General features: G+C 38.1%; 1 long non-coding RNA gene across 1 annotated transcript; it reads right to left on the bottom strand.

Moving 5' to 3' along the window:
- Positions 1–832: 832 nt before the first annotated feature.
- Positions 833–7,440, bottom strand: LOC148803836 (uncharacterized). Its single transcript, XR_016080153.1, has 4 exons — positions 6,919–7,440; positions 4,089–4,153; positions 3,911–3,976; positions 833–1,227 (listed from the first exon to the last, which is right to left on the bottom strand). It is a non-coding gene; the product is annotated as an uncharacterized LOC148803836 (long non-coding RNA).
- Positions 7,441–12,635: the final 5,195 nt, after the last annotated feature.

Raw genomic sequence — 12,635 nt, 5'->3', positions numbered from 1 at the left:
GAATGGAGGCTTGTGTCTTTCTTATAATAAGCATTAAATGAGAAAGAAGAGTCATTTCATATTAAGCATTAAACCATCGGGCGGGCCGCTGCTTTGTAGGGGCTGATCATAAGGAATGTGAATTAAATTGTGCAAAAATAATAGTAAAACAAAACAAGTGATAATGTAAATTAGTTGTGTTGCGTATAGATGCAGCCCTAGTGCACAATTGTCCCAACCCTCCATGACTCCCCACCACCACCAAAAAATGAAGGAAACGGAAAATAAAGGATTTAACTTATTCTCTCTTTCTTCTTCGTTGTAGGTTCTTCCATTCTCACAAAATTGGATAACCATACTTGAACAATTTTGCCTTTAGAACCAGCCTTGATTAACCACAAATTTAAGTTGCATATATTGATGAATTAACCAATTAACAATTGGACACCTTGATTAACCTGAGTACCAAACGCCTAGAAGTAGCTTTATTTTTACGAGCTCTTTATTAATTATTTGTAGCCATTTGAATGGTTTAGCTTTCGTTTGGAATCCAACCAAATACACCTTTCACAAATTTTAAGCATTTACTCAAATAAGCAATCTAAATTAAATGAAAAAAAAATGAACTCAACAAACAAAAAGCCTATGATAAATATAAACTGAAACACGAGCATAGGATTCCATCAAACAAAAAGAGGAATAATCATGTGGTATCCAATAAATGCAAATGCCGAAATCAGCATCTGTTCCACAAGCTGATTCTGGGCTCATTAATATCTTTGCAGTCTACATCGACGCCAATAGAGTCCCACCATCTAAAGGAACAATTCTTTTTTTTTAAAACATCAAGCTATTTAGTAAAGATGACAATGTATTTACAAGAATTCCCTACTCAGGGATGTCGAAACATAGATCCATCTTATAATTACAAGCAAAAAAAGGCAAAAATATGGTGAGCTATTTCATTGTCAATCCTACTGACAAGTAAGATTTTATATACATCAAAAACAGAAATAATGTTATTCATCTTTACTTGGCAAGAAAAATAAAACAGAAATTATGTTCTTCACAATCTTAAGTATCTTCTCAGCTCAATGGCATTCCAATTATGGCTGGTTCATCTATTTCATAACAACTCCATGGCTCCTATAACTGCCCACCATTCAGCTTCAATGTTGCTTCTTTCCATGCATTGGTATTGTGAAGCAAATATAACCTTGTCACCTTGAAACTCAATTACTATCAGACCTATAGTAACATAATCTGTAAGTGGCTCATAGGATCCATCGACATCTAAAAAGCTTAATTATTGTAGAAAGAATGTTATCTATAAGTTTACTATAAACAACCTATTTGTATTTGCATACTCAGATTATGCATTTATTTTTATAATGCTAGTATGTGCCCTCACAACTTAGATTACTAAATGATGGATATTTGTGAGTGGATTGGGAAGTCATTCCTGTGTTAACATACATAGAGCATTTGCCACAAGAGGATCTATGTTAAAAGCAAAATAAACATCTAATTTTCCTCACTTTTTTATTATAGGAAAGCAAGATTATTTTAGGAGTTTCCCATACATCTTGTGGGACTCCTTCAGATATGATTCAACCTAAAGCTCAGTACTTGCATATAAACATCATATATATGTGAGGAATAGTAAACAGGTCTATAGATTCACGAAGATTGCAGCCCCTAGTGGGTTACTCAATGAATTGAACCCTGGGATCATTAACTATGTGAGGAATAGTAAACAGGTCCATTCTATAATTGAGGCCCTAGTCAGATGTGAAAAGCTTGAAAATGGTCACATTCAAAGCAGATCAGCAAGCCATTTAAAAAGAGGAAAGGAAGTAAATGATAGAAAGAAAGACCCAGAAAATGTTCATGATTTAGGAATTAGTCAACCTAATCATTCTCATGAAAATGAGAATGATGATGTTAGCAAGCCATCTTTGCTTGCAAAGCATCGGAAAGATCATGGTGGTACTTTTACAGCTTCAAGAGGCACCGGATTGGATGTCAATGCAACAGATGTCTCCAGCTCAGTTGATCAAGAATCATTTTTTCCTTATGAAATTTATGGTCATGTTAAATCTAGAGAGGTCTCGGAGTGTAGGAGCTCAACTGGGCCTTTGGAGGAAAATGACTCCTTGAAATTGTGGAAAGAGATGAAGCAAAATGGTTTCCTCTCATCTTCACATGGAGGCATACCAGTGAACAAAATGACTCAGGAAGTAGACAGGGTCCTTTATCCTTGGATAAACAAACTGTTTATTTGAGTTTAGATCATAAAGTTGGACATGGTGAAACATATGTAGTGGAGAGAAAGATTCATGACAATATTTCAGGTGCTTTGAACTTCACATCTGAATGTGCTGATAGTGCTCTTACAATTAAATTGTCATCAGCTACAAATGTTGCATCAGAAGATAACAACTCTGTGTCTAATGAGGAGTCGGTGAATCAAGTAAGTATTTGCATTCTTGTATTTACAGACCTTTCCACCTCCAGAACCTTGCATTCATGGATGCAGACATTTGGAAATTTTGTAGGATGATTAGACTTTCCTGTTGATTAGGCAGGAAGCTTGTATTTCTTGTTTTAAATTTGTACCTAAGTAGTTGAAGCTGTATTAGGCGTTGGACACCTAGAACAAATTTTCAGACAGTGAAGGAATGAAACATCCTTCTAATGTGTTTTGATCATTTCAGGTGGCTGAGGGAGAACAGTACTTCAAATTATAGTCTCATAATGCCTTGCAAACAGAATGACTAAAATGAAAGCCAAAAAGATGACTCTCCAAGCTATATAAAGAGCTGAATTTGAGCTAAAATGAAAGCCAAAATGAAAGTCCAAATAATGGGGGCATCATCTCAAACTGAAGAGCCCTTTTCAAGATTATTCATAAGAATCAAAATTGAACATCTTAGGAAAAAGCCTATGGGTATTGAGCCTCAACTCTGGTGGATCTACTTGTAATCATGATCTGCAACCAAAGTAGTTAATTTTAGTTTGGATATAGGTTTTGACCTCCTTCAAAACGATTCTTTTAAGAAAAAGAAACTGTAGGAATTTCAAAATTTCAGAGAAGATGCAAGGAAAAAGATCTGTTATATAAGAAAAGATTTTATATTCTTTCCTATTTTATCTCTTTTTTTCCACATTTGTTTTCTCAATAAATTACTTCCTATTTCTTCCTTTCTAATCTAAATTTCTAAAACCTTTCCCATTTCTCTTAGATCTCTATATATATTGAGTTGTATCTATATCTCATTTCAATGGCGATTAAAACCAGAATGAAATGTCAAAAGTTTGAAGGATTTCTATGAAACTAAAAACCTCTTTGTGCAACAAAAAATTGAAAGTATGCCCCCTTTTACATCTCATCTTTTGAACAGCTCCAATTTAGCTTCTAGAACTTAGGAGGATAAAAAAGATCCAAGGATTTTCTAGACCACAGTGTGGAGTGTAATATCATTGAATTTGACTTGTGATGCATAATTAAAGTTTTTTGAGCTCTCAGATTCCCTGTACTGAGACACCAAAAATCTCCAGGAAAACTACAAAGAGTGGGGATTCTGATTTCAGGGATCCTAGATAACAAAAAGGTGTTATATACCTTAGCCTTCCATTATGCTACAAATAATAAATATTTACCTTCTTGTTTTGATTCATTTTTTAATGCACTAATTTTCCAGTAAATTCCATCTTGTCTAGACAAAAGAATAATGTTAAAGATTAGACAGTTACAAATATCTGATGTGGCTAAATAGGGGTTCTCTCATCCTAGATCTGTCTAATGGTACCCCCCAAGGGAATTAATATTATGTTGCAATTCCATGATGTAGCTTGTCTTTATAATAACGGCAATACAAAAATAAGGAACAGCTTAGGCTACAAAAGTAAGAACTTATTTTATTAGTACCTACTGAGTTTTTGAGCTGCACTCAATATAATAAGCTGCACCTATCTGTTTCCGGAGTTCTTCTCCCTGAGAATAACAACAATAAAGTACAATTACCAAGAAAAAATATTTCAATCTTCCAGAGCAAAGGACTAATATATAACAAGATGGCCATACTCTACATGGAAAGAAATCATACCTGTGCAGTGGTTATAGGCACCAATCCAGGATGATCATCCAAATAGTGCCTGTCTTCATGAAGATCTGAGAATCCATTGTATACTATAAGTCCATAGAAGACATAGGATAACAACATAAGTTTATCCTACAGAGCACAGTGAGAAACAAGGGAAATGTATTCAACATAGTACTTAACAATAAAAACATCATATAAGCTTCAGAATGTTATGTTCTACTACTATTATTTTCCAGCATGATATACCAAAGCTTCACCACTAGTGGTTTCTTATACCATCTAGCCAAAGATGCTATACACTGGATCAATCGGTTGCCCTGTTCAGTTACACAAAAGAACGGCATACTGCATAGATTGGACAACCTCTATATTGCTCCTGTAGATATAGACTAAAAGGAAGAACCCAAAAGAACGGCATACTGCATACAGCAGGCAAGAACCCAAACGGTAGTACCAGAAGAACCCCCAAGCGGCAACAATGAAAAACACAATCTATATATTATTATACTATTTACCTAGGCAATCAAACACAACCGAAGCTTCAACAAGAACAAAGATAAAGAAAATAAAGGCATTCAAACACCAGAGCTAACATACAAACACCAGAAGAACAGCAGGCAAGAACCCAAACGGTAGTACTAGAAGACCCCCCAAGCGCCAAGAATGAAAAACATAATAAAATAGAACGAGAATGAACAACAGGCAAATACATAAGAAAATAGAACGAGAAATCTATATATTATTATATCTATTTACCTAGGCAATCAAACACAGTCGAAGTTTCAACAATAACAAAGATAAAGAAAATAAAGGCATTCAAACACCAGAACTAACATACAAACACCAGAAGAATAGCAGGCAAAACCCAAACGGCAGAACCAGAAGAACCCCAAACGGCAAGAATGAAAAACATAAGAAAATAGAACGAGAATATATATAAATATCAACTGGCAAATACATCTGCCGAAGAAGAAATGATTATGGCTAGAAATCTATCTACCTATCTATCTATCTAGGCAATCAAACACAGTCAAGCATGAGTGGCGGTAGGTTATCAAGCAATTGAACATGCAAGTGGCGGGTTTACGATGCAGCATGTACTACACGTCTAATACATGCTGGCCAGGGTCGTCAGATTAGGCCGTTCATTCTCCCATGCCAGGGTAGAGCGATCTTCTTCCTTCCAAAACAGAGCCATGTGATGGCAAAACAGAGAGGGCGAAGGTCGCCGAACTCAAAACAAAGCCATTCGTTCTCCCTGTCGTAAACTCGAAATAGTGCCAGGGAGAACGAACGACTCTATTTCAAGATTTCTTTCTCGGATTTAACAGAGCCATGGCAAAACAGAGACGGCTCGCCAGAAACTCGAAGGTCGTCGTTCTTCCATTCTCCCATTCTCCCTCGAAGATCGCCGGACTCTCCCATTCTCCCTCGAAGATCGCCGTTCTCCCTCGATCCCTCGAAGGTCGCCATTCATACCCTTGGTCGAAACCCTTGGGTTGTTGCATCAAGAAAAGGAGCAAGTCGCTCCTATTACACGAGATAGAAAGAGAGAGAATGAGTGAGATAGGGAGATAGAAGGGAGTTTTCAGAAGAAGTGAGAGGAGGACGATAGATAGACAACAAGAAGAGCGAGGGAAGTGAGGAAGTAGGAAGAGAGGTATAAAAGAGATAGGAGAGTGGGAAGAGGAAGTGGTGAGAGAGAGAGCGGGAAACTGGGAGAGAAAGAAGAAGTGTGTCGAAGCGAAGCAAGAGAGGAATAGTGAGACGCGTGTCATTGATGCAATAAAAGTAGAGACATTTTTTGAGAGAGACGAGAAAACAAGATTGCATATTTATCATTTTTTTATTCGTACCTTAGAAATGGAGTATTTTTAATGTTACCAAAAACAGACTAAATTAGAAAATCGGGAACCGGTTAGGTGATCGATTTCAACCTAGAATCACTTTTTGGCAAAAATTTATTGATTGTCTGCGAACTGCTGACCCAAGCAGTTGAACCGTCGACTAGTCGATTCAGACAATGGTTTTTGGTCATTTTTTACTTTTTTTAATATTTTTTTATTTTTTTTATAAGAACGGGTTGTCTGTTCAACTCGAGAACTTGACCCCATAATGGTTCTTTATCCAATTTGGTTTTAAAAACCTTGGGTATTTTAGTCTAGTGAAAATTCTAAAAGCCAACTACGTATATTCATACTTTTATAGATATAATGAATGTTATGTATGTATGAATGTATGTGTGAACGTTGAGAAAATATCAACAATTCACTTCATGGCTAGTGAAAAGGAGTCACCACCCATCAAAACAACTAACCGGGAGTGATGGGCCTCTTAAAATTGGATTTTGTGAAATACTTCATAAATTAATAGTGACTCCTACCATGGCTAGGTCGAGGTCATTCTAGGTAGGTTGAGAAAGAGAGGAGGAAGGGATTAGACACCTCCATCTCTTGTGAGTGTGAATGCTGAAATTTCCCCTATATTTTGGATTCAAATCAAAGCTTTGAATCTATACTCTCCCGCAACTGAGAAAGATATGAATAATGCTTCCCTTCACTTCTAGACCAACCCCTTTTGGACACAAGGGCCTGAGCAAAAGGGTAATAAACCCCACCCCTTTTCTATCAGGACCCCACCCTTGGACTCGATTAGTTGGTTTAACGTGTTAAGAGAGCATATCTACCCCTTCAGACGCCAAAAAACACACCTATTCTCGAATTCGAACAGACTAAACAAAGCAAAATAAACAAGGAAAAAACAAAAGAAATAACTGTGCCTTAATCGCTACATCCATTTCGAAAGAGGCAGAGTATGAGGTAATTGGTTTTACCTCTTGTAGCCTTAGAACAGGTTGACGATGCTGCAAGATGACATAGGGATTCGATCCTCATTGATAATTTTCTTTAGATAGTGGCGTGGTGTTACAGCTCAGCTTCGAACAAGAGATCGTTGATGATAGAAATGGAGAAGAAAAGGATTCCTTCTCTTGCTGACCTTTCAATCGACGAGATCTTTTTTCTGGAATTTTACAAGAAAGAAGAGACAAAACCATCAACCAGGGTTTTCTTCTTCCTCGAGCAAGCCTCAATTCGTTTCTCCCTCTTTTTCTCACCCTCAATTTCTCTCAAACTCTCTCTCTCTCTCTAAAACTGTTCTAGCTCGATGAGCCCTTTCTAGACTTCTTTTCTTTGCTTACTCTCCCTCTCAAATCTTCTCTCATCTTACCTCCTCTTCAAACTCCACCCATCTGACCTCTTTCGACCCCTTCTCATCTTACCTCTCCCTCCCTCTCTCTGAATTCTCAACTCGGCATCCCTTCAAAAAGGAAACAATGAGAGCCCCCGCCCCCGCCCCCATTTATCAAGCCTCTTCTTATAATGGGAAGAAAGGGAGGCTAATAAACTTTTAGCAAAAAGAGGGGGGCTGATTTGGTAAATTAGGTTTTGGAGGGGGGGTGATACAAGCTAGAGGGGGTGTTTAGCTAATTCAGGTTCAAAACGGTATTTTGGTAAATTACGGTCTGAATGGTAGTTTGGGAATTTGGGATGGAGAATACATTTTAGAAAATTCTGGGTGAAGGGCAATTTCGTAAATTGGAATTTAAAAGGGGGAGTTCGGTAAATTAGGTATCAAGAGGGTGATTGGGGTAATATGGGGTTTGAACGGGAAGGCTTAGAGGGGTATTTGGGTAATTTGTAGAATGAAGGGTATTTTGATAATTTGGAATGGGAAGTATTTTGGGAGTTTGGTTTGAGGGGTATTTTGGTGATTTAGAGGGAGGGGGTATTTTGATAATTTGGCCAAGGGGTATTTTAGGACTTTGTAGGAAGGGGTATTTTGAAAAATTTAGTCAATGGTATTTTGGGAAATTAGGGGGTGAGGGGTATTTTTAGAATTTGGAAGCTGGGTATTTTGGGGGTTTGGAATGGAGGGCATTTTGGTCATTTGGCATGAGAGGCAGTTTTGGTGAATTGAAAAGAGGGTAGTTTTTAGGTATTTAACATGAGGGTATTTTGGTAATTTAGCATGGGGGGATTTTGGGACAAGGGGTGATTTGGTAATTTGGGTGAGGGGTATTTTGATAATTTGGTCAAGGGGAATTTTGGTAATTTGGTCAAGGGTATCAAGTGAGATCAATAGTGGATTTTGAGGATTTAGGGGTTGAGACTGAAGGGATGAGAGATCCATCATATGGATGGCTGAACCCTACAGGAAGGTTGGGCGAAATTTCAAAAGTTTATTTCTCTCTCATTTGGGAATCACATTCCCTATTTTAGAAAACTGCATTTTCAATGATCGTTTTTGAATCCAAAACCAGACTAGATCTGAAACCAAAAGAGGAAGAGAGGGACAGACCTGATACGGAGTAGTAGTAACCCCCAACGAAGGTGTTCACACCCAAGGAGAATACCAAGGACTGCTCCCACTGAAGATGACACAGCGTAGGGTGGAACAGAATTAGCAAGATGGTTCTTTATCAAGAACTAGGATCGTTCAGCAAGAATCGAACAGGGGCTGGTTAGCATGACTTCAAATTGTTTATTCAGCTAAGAAACAATATCAAGAACCTTTCTTGATCAATTCCTCAAGAGGAGATCGAACTGGGTAGGGATGGCAAGAGTAGGAGAGAGAATTTCGTAGGTTGCTATGTTGTCTAACTGAGGAATTCACCCCCTTTATTTATAGCCTTCTTAGGATCAGCCTCCTAATCTAATTGGGAGAGAGTTCCTTAATCTAAATATGATATTTGGATCTGGACTCTTCAATGGATAAGATTTATCGTATCCTTCAGCTAATTCTAATCAGATTATAAATCTTATTTTGCCTCCTTTTAATTAACTAACTTAAGCCTAGTTCGAATTGGGCTTTAGGCTCATTAAGCGTATGTGCTCACCTAACCTTTAACCTGCTGCCCAATTGGCTCTCTTTGTATGGTGTGGGACCCAAACATTTATCTACACATCAGACACATGGGTTCAGCCCAGCCTTTTTTACAAGGCTTGGCTGAATTCACTGTAGGAGACAATAAACCCCTAAGTCCATCACCATGGGCTCTTAATGGGCCCAACATTTACACTAAATGGTCATTGGGTGCAGCCACCTTATGAAAACCCAATGACTATGGGCAGATGCAAGATTAGCCCATCAGGTATTACCCTCAATGGTCTTACACTTAACCTCTCAGGCCATAATTATCAAACATTGCCCGACAAGAAATGACCTCTCCCTCGGCTGCAAAGAACAGTGCTGCACTCTCTACTCACATGGATCTTGAGAATTAAAACATTTTGCAAACATATATATATATATATATATATATATATATATATATATAAATATATTTTGCAAAACAAATTTCAATGATTGAAATCAACTACCGGCAGTTTAGGTTTCCATCAGAGAGAATGCATTCCCCGATCATTCACTTTGTCCGACAAAGGGGCTGATCCTGTCACTATGATCATCCACTCAGATGAATTCTTGGACTGTCCCAATATACCATAGTTTTGACCCCTTCTAAGGATTTCACTGATTGTCATATTAAAGACAGTCCAATTCGACACCTAGTGCAGTATCATAATCGAGTCTAGGGGTTAGGTGTAACATTTTAATTTTGCCCATCTATCTCCAAGTTGTAGGGCAATACTATAATTTTGGTACGGTTCAAGGTTTCAAGAAAACCCACACTGCATGTACCTCAGGTCTCACCCTGGCAGTTGAGACAAGCCACCCCAACCAACTTGGCGGTACATCAGTGTCAGCCTTGGCATGATAAATCTCCCCAGATTTATTCAACGACTATGAAGATTCTAAACTAACACGAGTCTCATAAGTGTCCAATTTAAGGGCATTACACAGAAACACACAACAATGACATGAATCAAGTATGTACTTTTATTCATTTACAATAAATGTCAAAAGATGCATCAATATGATTGGAGTTAAGGGCATAACTGTCCAAGAGAGACTTGGGTTCTTCATATTCTTTGGATTTCGATAGGATTGGAATGGTTTGATTGGTGTTCAAGGGTGAATTAGGGGTTCAGACAGAGGACCAAGCAAAAATCGGATGCTAACAATATGTATATATGTATTATTAGATGACATTTGTATACATTTCTTTTTCCCTTTATCTAGAAACTATGCTATAAAATCCAAGTAAAAAGGTTTAAATCATAAAATATATATGAAGAAGATTAAGAAGGTCATTTGACCTTAAAACTTATTTATTAGTGCCCATTTGGGAGGGCTTTCATATGGCTCTAGCATTGCATGAGCCAATAAGAAACCCATGAAGTTGTCAAGCCCTTGTCAAGCCCTATTTGGTAAAAACCCAAAAAGTTGAAAGTAGGGTTACGTGAGCCAAAAGATTAATCTTATGGCAAAGTTATCCTAGGTAGCTTAAGCAGCTCGATCAACACAACTTAGTGATTGCGGATGCCCTCCCAAATGGGTTCTCATTAGACTTGTTCACGGGTAAGGCTGGGCTTTTATTGTTATTAACAATTAGGGGTGGATTCAAGCTTAGTCGAGCCGAATAGTACGAGATTTGAGCTTGAGATTGGCTCGAGTAAAAAATTCATAAGCTCGAACTCGGCTTGTTTCATAATCAATACAGTGAATTGGGCTCGAGCAGCTTGTGAAAAGCTCGTCTCATTGCCACCCCTATTAACAACATTTGATCAAGCCCGAGCTTGGCCTGACCATTGGGCTTATAATTGGGGTTTGAGCCTGACCCTCATAAAAACACAAAGCCCATGCTCAAACTCAAAGCTTGACCTCAAATCTCAACGATTAACATGCAATCCTCCTGTTGTTCCAAGTAAGATCAAATTGATAAGAACAATAATTACTTCCTATTTTGGGTAAAACATACACACACAAAAAAAGAAAGAAAAAAGAAGGATTCAAAAAAGTCATAATATTTTTTGATGCAATGCAAACTGTGACAAAAATCCAAAGTAAAAATTACAAATGGCAATTGGATTGAAACAATGCTTTTAGATCATATATACACTTTACTAAGATCCTTTGAGAAGGTTTAGATAGAACATGTCCAGCGTGAATGAAACACTATAGCTCATCTTTATAAATATTAGCTACATATGTAATAGTTTGACGGTCTCCTTTTCATATAAATAAAATTGCGAGCTTTGCTGGCCTTCTATTGCCCCGCCAAAAAAAAGAAAGAAAATTACATTTTGAGTTGAGTAGTTGTTCTAGTTGAGAAGCTTAGATTAATTTTGTTCTTCAAAGAAAAATAAAAGTGGCCCGGTGGTGGTGTTTGTGAAGTGGGGCGGTGGTGATTTGTGATTTGTGATGAGAGAGAGAGAGAGGACATGGTGCAGTGGTGGGAGGTGGTGCCTTGTGGGCTGTGGCCAGTGGCCCCTATCATGGTGGTGAGTGGTGAGTACTAAGGTGCTAACACTAAACAGAACCGGATCAGATGAGTTAGGATTGCCAGCCGTCGTTGCAGAAAATTGTTTGCCGGAGAGAAAGATGGAGGATGGCACTACTAACGTCCCTTGCCGCTGGTCACCGTTGTGGTATGTGGGTGTGTGTGACTAAAAACAGAGAGAAGTACGAAGATTGAAGACTTCAACTTCAAAACTTAGAATAAAGTTTTGGGTTAAAGAGAAAAGGCTACAGGGGAAAAGTTGGGTCAAGGTTTTGAGTTTGAATAACCTACATGTTCCAACTTCCAACCCTCTACCAACATCTTCTCACACCACACATCTCACAATAAGGTTGGGACCCATTACAAAAGTGGGGCCTGCCATGTATGAGATGATTTTGGTTACGTGTTTTGTTCACATGTGATCCACATTCCAGGGTTTTGGGTTAACTTAATAATAAAAACATTTAATATATAAAATATAATATATATTTTTTATTATATAAAATAAAATTGGGTCAAACTTTTTTTGACAAATCCCAAGTCCAACTCGCAAAAAGCGAGCTTAGTGTTTTGGGCCCGAATTCAAGCTTGCAAACCTAAGAGCATGTTTTAGCCTGACCGAGAATGGGCTGGGTCGACCCGGCCCATGAAAAAGCCTAATTCTCACTGTCCATTTGCATGGACCGAAATGTAACAGCTTTGGGGTTCTAAGGTAGGCCCCACAAGGACAATCTATAAGTTATGTTATATGGAGTCTGGAGAGCCCAAATCAGCTTCGACCTCCTTGGTCTTGACTCTTGACTATTGAGCGCTTGAAAGCAGCTAAACAAACTTAACCGACTCTTGAGCTCAGCCCTCCCAATTGCCAAAGGGCCTTAGTTCATCACGAGTTGTATCGGGTGTAGCCAGATTTGGTTTGGGCTTTGATATTGGGCCTGGGTTCATCGGTTTTTGGGCCTGGGTTTATCTTGAACACGACCCAACACGGCAAAGTTGCATTTACTTCTACACATAAATCATATTAATTCTATTCTTATGATCCAACGTTAGACGATGGATTTTGAGACGTAAGACTTCTACGTGGGACCCTGATGCAAAGAACCTCTCACTCGAAATGACACTTCCCCTCTATCAATCAATAATTAATT

Source organism: Nelumbo nucifera, chromosome 1 (genome assembly GCF_055504915.1).
Source record: "Nelumbo nucifera cultivar China Antique chromosome 1, China Antique-T2T, whole genome shotgun sequence".
NCBI lineage: Eukaryota > Viridiplantae > Streptophyta > Magnoliopsida > Proteales > Nelumbonaceae > Nelumbo > Nelumbo nucifera.
This window is presented reverse-complemented; position numbering and strand designations above follow the sequence as displayed.